At 42.0% G+C, this 7,873-nt stretch overlaps 1 long non-coding RNA gene across 1 annotated transcript; it reads left to right on the top strand.

Moving 5' to 3' along the window:
- Positions 1-3,087: 3,087 nt before the first annotated feature.
- On the top strand, positions 3,088-5,021 carry LOC118418889. The gene is made up of 3 exons (XR_004831551.1): positions 3,088-3,186; positions 3,922-4,009; positions 4,821-5,021. It is a non-coding gene; the product is annotated as an uncharacterized LOC118418889 (long non-coding RNA).
- The last annotated feature ends 2,852 nt before the right edge of the window (positions 5,022-7,873 follow it).

Here is a 7,873-nt window from a genome sequence, read left to right as displayed (position 1 = left end):
GCACGATTTCATTTTATTTGCGGTAATAACTCCGAACGTTTGGGAAAAATCGGGCGCAATAGTTTATATTAAAGTGAGGTCGTTTGCGTGAGGTCTTTAAGTGGGGTCATTTGCGTGAGGTCGCGTGGCGCAATCAGCATTAAGGCTAAAGGTCCTGAGTTTGAACCCTGCCATGTCACCGATCTTGTGCCCTTGGGAAAGGCACTTTACATATTTTCCTTACTTCACTCAAGTAAAACATGAGTACCATTCACCCGGACTCCAGGAAGATTAGTGAAGTATCAGTCACTAATACACCTTTCTCATGCGGCGGCCATGATAGATCGAAGAAGAGGTCAATGAGGCAAACAGACAAGACTTATTTCTAAAATCAGGTCCCATTTAGTTTTCCCCCAAACCACACAAATTTTCATGATATAAGATAGAATAATAAATATTACAAGGAGTGTTATGCACCGAAAGATGTAGCAATTTATAGTAGTGTAGTCCCTTAAGAGATGCAAAATAAAAACATAATAATGCAAATTTTTAACGAATTTGCAGTCATTCACTTATTGGTCGATTTCCTAATTGGTAGGATACCATTGGTCGAACTGCTAATTATGATGGACAGCCTTTTGTTTGCCACATTGAACTCGTTTTAGATCTATCATGGCCGCCGCGTGAGAAAGGTGTATAGAGATCCTGATTAAAACCAAACCAAGTATAGATCCGGGGTCACAAACGTCCTACGTCATCCTAGGATGTGATCTGTCACAAGAGTCTTCTTTATAGTTATACCCCCCCTCACATTAGTGGAGGCATGACCCTGCTGCCGACGAAGAAATGGCAGAGTTCTCCCCTTCCCGTCAGGGTCATGCCTCCTTGTAATCGAGAGTTTGCAGACTTGACCGATCGATTTTCGCCTAATGTGAGGGGGGTATTACGATTTACCGTCTTTTTGGGCAAATCGTAAGTGAAATTATCCATCTTCCTACGGCATCCTCCTATTCATGGTATATTGCTATATATATGCTATTACAGACACACCCTCCAATGTATGTACATCCTACGATGTATTTGACCGAGGTTTACGTCAACTTTGGTTCAAACTTGGTAACATCTTGTGCATCAGTGAGGTGCTATTTCAGATTCGTAACGTCATCTATTCACATCAAAACGTTGATTAAAGCGCAGGCAATTTATTTCATTCACACAGTCTCTCTAATCTTCGCTTGCTGATAATTCTCTACTCTTTCAAACGAATGTAGCCAAACGAATATTGATGATGCCAATCTACAAACTTTCTGTCTCCCAGGCAGGCATACCACATACTGCGCATGCTCCTGGTGACGTGTGCTCGGAGCCAAGACGGTAGTAAATATAGCGAGGCGCATGCGCGCTCCCGTTCGCCCACGTAAGAAAAACCCATGGTACAACGTACTCCGTTTGTTTTTACTCAAGCCAGAAGAGACAGATAGGGGGCAAAATCTTCGGTGGACAAGAATCGATAAAAGCTGATTCATCGTGAAGAAGATTTACAGAGAAAAGACGTCTGAAGTGAAGGTCGGTCGGTCTTTTTATTTTTGTGCTGCTTGTTACAGACAATCTACAGAAAACATGCCACTTTGAGCAGACCGACATCAGTTAGGCCATGTGGATTTGGTTCTATGACATCCTCTGGGAACCAAAAACTGGTGTTAGCGTGCAAATAAAAAAGGTATCACCAAAAACAGAGTTGATTTCATTATGAAATTTAAGTGACCAAGAATGCTGAACATATGACTGAACACACAGGATAGAGTATACCAAATAATAGATTATTCATTTTTATTCTTTCACAGCTTCTCTGACCTTGGAATATTCTTCAACACTAGTATACTTGTTCTGATAATTGGTTTTGCAATACTCTGCATTTACTAGTATTGCTTATTTTAAAACTGCTTTGTACGATTAACAGTATGATTGAAAATGTTTTTTTTTTTTTGTGGAAACGGCCGAAAGTTGATGCACGCGCGGAAGTCATCCATATACAAATGTAATCAAATCAACAAGGTCTTATTAACATTAGAGAATCCACAGATTAGTTTGTTATTTCTAGTCGAAGCTAATCAAACCAAACCATTTCTCTCTATCTTGTACCAGCAAACATATCAAGTATGGCGTATCAGGTATCTCCACGAGATCGGGGTGTCTGAGATGGCTAGCCCATGTTTTGTGAAGAATGCCATACATGCATATGTAGCGCCACTGTACAGGTATGCTTTTACTAGGAGTGCAAAACACTTACATAATACTACATAATACTTACATAGTAGATACGTCTGGATAGGTAGCGTCGGTCCCTTTTAACAGTTGTTTACTGCAGTAACTACTATGAAGTATGCACATACCAATCTATAAACTGCGCATGTGTCGTCCGATGTAGACCCAGACACTAATAAACAGATCCAGGCGTGTCTTTTCCACTCGCAAATTGTGGGGATCGTGGGGATCGTACCTCTATCTCCTACATTAGTGTGGATCAGGTACAGAGAAGGGAACTGCTCTTGTTTTTGATAATCTATCATTGCATTTTTCAGTTTAAAATCCACAGGAGAAAGATCGCAAAAGGTCTGCCTATAAGTTAGATTTGACTTCGTTGTGTTACAGGTACGCCCAGGAGTTTGTGTCCGATGATCAGTGCTGAACTGTCACGAAGAAACACACAGGAGGAAGACTACTGAAGACAGGTTGGTCTGTTATACTTTGTTTCGGAGCTTGCTGTAATTATGGATCAATAGACAAGAAAATTCAAGAGAGGCAGCGTCGGGTCCTTTTAACAGTTGATTACCCCGTAAACACATATCAATCTATAAACTGCGCATGTGCATGTGACGTCTGGTGTAGACCCAGACGCTAATAAACAGATCCAGGCGTGCTTTTTCAACTCGCACATCGTGGGGACCGTATCTCTGCCTCATACATTAGTGTGGATCAGGTACAGAGAATGAAACTGCTTTAAGACTTGTTTTGCTTTATAATTTGATAGCATTGGATTGTTAAGATTCAGTCCCCAACAGAAAGATTGTAAAGGTTGGTCTGCCTAAAAGTTGAATTTGACTTCGTTGTATTACAGGTTCGACCAGGATATAGGAGAGTTTGTGTCTGATGATCTGTACTGAACTGTCACGAAGAACCTTACTGAAGGAAGACGGCTGAAGACAGGTTTGTCTGTTATATTTTGTTTGGGCGCTTGCTGTAATTATGGATCAATAGACACGAAAATATGTCTAGCTGGCTTTGTGCAAGCCGACATCAGTTATTAGCATGAGATCTATAGAACAGCGGCTGATTACTTTCTGTTATTGCTGACCGAAGTAATTCTATGTCTGCTTTTCATGTAAGGGCGTGGTACTGTGGGGAAAGAAAGGAATAATAGCACATGATAGGTGTACTTTATCTGGGTACCACAGCTTTACAGCTTATTATATATGTAACGTTACGCACCGGTGGCAATAATTACAATAATCAAAATTGAGTTGGATGGTTTTAAAATAAGGGGTGTCTGAGATGTCTAGCTCACGTTTGAGAAGAATGTTATACATGTATCTATAGTATGCTTTTACAAGAATGAAAATTATTTCTTGCATAATACGTCAGGGTAGGCAGTGTCGGGCTCTTTTAACAGTTGATTACCTCGTAAACAGATATCAATCTACACACTGCGCATGTGTCGTCTGGTCTAGACTCAGACGCGAATAAACAGGTCCAGGCGTGTCTGCACATTCTGGGGGCTGATTCTCTGTCTGCTATATTAGTGTGCATCAGGAATAGAGATGGAAGCTGCTCTTATTTTTTTGATAATTTGATAGCAATGCATTGTTAACATCAAAATCCATAGTGGAAAGCTTGCATAAGGTTTGTCTGCGTGAAGTTAAATTTGTTTTCGTTGTATTACAGGTACGACCAGGACTTAGGGGAGTTCGTGTCCAATGATCTGTGCTGAAGTGTCACAAAGAATCTACCGAAGGAAAATTGCCGAAGACAGGTTGGTCTGTTGTTTATTTTGGTCTTTGTAGGAACCGAGAAGAAAAATAAAACAAGAAAATATGTCGGCCCGGTTTTGAGCAGGCCGACACAAGTAATTAAGCTCAGACCAGCGACTGATTATTTTCTGTTATCGCTGGCCACAGTAATTGTGAAGTAAAGTAAACCTATTACATTATGTAAGGGTGCGGCACTGTGAAGGTAATAGTCTCCTGTACACATCAGGTGTGGCTTATGTGGGATAAAATTTGTACTGCATTCTGAAAAATGTATACCAATTTGGTGGCAATATTTTCTTGAGTTCCCCATCAAGTCTTTCTATCGGAACCGACACTAGTCTACGTCATCCAACGATGTAGCGTTGTTGGTTTTGTTCTTTGTTTCTTGTGGCCACGATAGCTGAAGGTTTTATTAAGATTTTTATAATTTTTCAGACAGGCCCTCTTGAAAACTCCCTTCCACGGCAAACTCCCTTCCTCGGCAAACTCCCCTCCTCGACAAACTCCCTTCCCCGGTAAACTCCCTTTCTCGGCAAACTCCCTTCCATGGCGAAACTCCCCTCCTCGGTAAACTCCTTCCACGGTAAAAGTCAATTAAAATGGATTATGCTAATTTCCATAAACAAGGAGTGGAGAGGAAACAATTTACATCTCCATTTCACGGAGGTACGAGGTCTCCGAACTCTTGTTCCCATTGTATTGCAGTGTAGCTCCTTCAATGGCAAACAAGCTGGCAATTTGTTTACCGTTAGTTGCAAGATAACTATGTAATATTCCAAAATGTATTACGATGTAACTCATGTTGATACGTAGGAAATGGCGAACAAGCTGGCGACACTCCTGGTCCTTCTGATCATCATTTTGCGGGAAGCTGGACAGACCCTACTCTGCGGCAGCAGCTGTCCATCAGCCTGCAATTGCGTCGGTAGGGGCTACTCCCGTGTTCCTCTGAACCTGCCTAGAACCATCACCAGCCTTAAGCTGTACCGCAATTCTATCACAAACTTAAGAAGACATGGATTCTCAATGTACTCAAAGTTGAAGGAGTTATATGTAAGTAAGAATGAGATTTCTGAAGTCCACAAGTGGGCGTTTTCGGGTGTTAGCCAGCTCCAAAAGTTGTCACTGTCAGATAACAAGATAACGTACATTCAGCCTGGTACATTTTCGCGTCTATTCCAGCTCCAAGAGCTGTCCCTGAACGGCAACAAGATAACCAACATTGATCCTGGTACATTTTCATGTTTTGCTGGTATATTTACATGTTTATCAAGGCTAAGATCTCTGATCCTAGGTAACAACAAAATAACTAAAATTCCGCTCGGTACATTCCGGAATCTAACGGGGCTTTCTAGTTTGAGCCTAAACTCCAACAGCCTAACTACAGTCCTTCCAGGTACATTCACAAATAAACGACGTCTCAAGCATTTGTCGCTGCGCAACAACCAAATAACTGATTTCAAGATTGGCACATTTTCAGATTTGCCCAGACTTCATCTTTTGGATCTATCAAGTAATCAATTACGTGACATTGAACCTGGGGCACTCTCAAATCTAACTAATCTTAAAACGTTACGCCTGGATGAAAACCCATGGAATTGCGATTGTAGGATGGTAGATGTCAAGAAAACCTTTAAATTCAATAACAAAATAACTTGTCAAGAACCTAGCAACCTCCACGGAAGAAAACTAGACGAAATTGATCCAAACAATCTAATCTGTAAAAAACCAAAGATTGTGAGTTTTGAAAACATCAAGGGCAACAGACTGGTGCCGGGAGAAACTCTCCATTTGGTCTGTGCAGCTTCAGGTATCCCTACACCAGACATCACAGTCACCCTCCCACCTGGACTGAAAGCGACTGTTGAGTCAGGAGGGAGAGTGACCGTGGGAGTGAACGGTACTTTCATAGTAACTAATGTTACTGCAGCTGATGCTGGTAAGTACATCTGTACTGCGAGAAATCTAGTTGGCTTTGCATATGTCAACCTATTTGTGGTGGTAGAAATCCCAACATCGGCCATGTCAGTTGTATCCACTGACCTTGTGGAGACCTCAGATGTCATAGCTGTAACATCTGCCTCGCACACTGACGGTGTGATGTTCAAAAGGCTAACGACATCTGACAGACTGTTTGTTGAGACAGAAACTATAACATCAGTCATGTCGGGCTTATCCACTGCCGCACAGTCTGATGGCATGGTGTCGAAAAAGCCTGCGATTGTGAGGTTTAAGGTAAGCAACAGTGCATTAGCGCAGGGGGAGACTCTGTATTTGGTCTGTGAAGCTTCAGGAATGCCTCCTCCAAATATCCTTGTCACTCTCCCATCTGGGCTGATTGCAAGTGCTGAGTCAGGTGGAAGAGTGACTGTGGGAGTGAATGGTACCATCACCATAACTAATGTTACTGCAGCAGATGCTGGTCAGTACATCTGCATTGCAACAAACCCTGAGGGCTCGGCGTCGGCCAAAGTGTTTGTTGATGTCCAAACCGCCACATATAATTCAACTTCACCCCCACTTGGCCATTCAGAAGGCGATCCAACAAAATTTCCTCTGCCCCCAGCTATCGGTCTTGCCACTACTGGCGGAGTCATAATGATTTCTCTTGCCCTTTTTCTTGCTTTTTGGAAGAAAAAAAGACAGAAAAAAGCCCACGCACCATCAGCACCAACAATTGATACCCGTACAGACGACGTGGCTAACAAGTCGCTCAATACCTCAGGAGATCAGGTCGATGCGCCTGAAAAGGTGTATGAGGACCCCGAATCTCTCGTAGCCATCCTCACTAGCCCTCTTAAAGGTGCTGTAGATCCAAAAGAAGAATCAGTGGTATGTGCAGCGTCGGCCCCAAAGCCAGTAACAGTCCATGAACTAGTAAACGTCATGTATGGTGAAGACCAGGCTGGTCCTCTTAGAGGTCCTGTAGGTTCAAAAGAACAATCAGTATGTGCACCAAAAGCTGTGTTGGCCTCAAAGTCAATGACAGTTAGACATGAACTAGAAAACATCGAGTATGGGAAGGGTATGTCTGACTTGGAGGATGAGAAGCTCATTATTTCTATGCCTAAAAAAGAAGCAGAAGCTGCTAGTTCTAATAACATTGGTCCTGATGGCCATGAAAAAGCAGCAGCTGCTAATTCTGATCCCAGCCATGAGAACAGACATGTGAAGGAAACAGACCATGGTAACTCTCATGTTACCGAGAATACCGTTAAAGACGAAGCAGTGCTGTATGCTTCTGCTGAGGTTATTTATGGTCATGAAGATGATAAAGCACAGTGTGCTGCATCTCAATCCATCTACAAGACTGACAATGAGAAACCAGAGTCTCAGGCTTCTCATATCGTCCAAGGAAATGATGACCAGAAAGCAGAATCTTCTGCATCTAACTCTATTTACAAGAAAGACAGTGAGAAACCAGAGTCTCAGGATTCTCATGATATCTATGAGGCAGATAATGAGAAAACGGCAGCTACTGCTTCTTGTTTGATCTATGAGAATAATGATGAAGAATGAACGTGCATGTATGTACATGTATGTGAGTCAGAAGGTGCGTTTGTTTGTGTGTGTGTGCGTGTGCGTGTGTGCGTGTGTGTGTGTGTGTGTGTGTGTGTGTGTGTGTGTAGACGAGTACTGTACTACCCGAAGAAATCATAAAGAATGTATCTTGAAGTCGAAAATCTAAAACCTCAACTACATGTAACGGTACAAAGGTAAATGAGGAATTTTCTATCTATTCCTTTATTTCAGGAAGTCAGTTTCAAATAGATGAAATCTTCGGAATATTGAGGTGAAGATGGTTTGTCTGTAACTCTGACCAACATGCAAACATATTTTTGCAGATCCTTATTTGACATGTTTAT

The sequence above is a fragment of the Branchiostoma floridae genome, chromosome 7 (assembly GCF_000003815.2).
Source record: "Branchiostoma floridae strain S238N-H82 chromosome 7, Bfl_VNyyK, whole genome shotgun sequence".
Classification (NCBI taxonomy): domain Eukaryota; kingdom Metazoa; phylum Chordata; class Leptocardii; order Amphioxiformes; family Branchiostomatidae; genus Branchiostoma; species Branchiostoma floridae.
The sequence above is the reverse complement of the archived record's forward strand: the minus strand, read 5'-3'. Positions and strand labels throughout refer to the sequence as shown.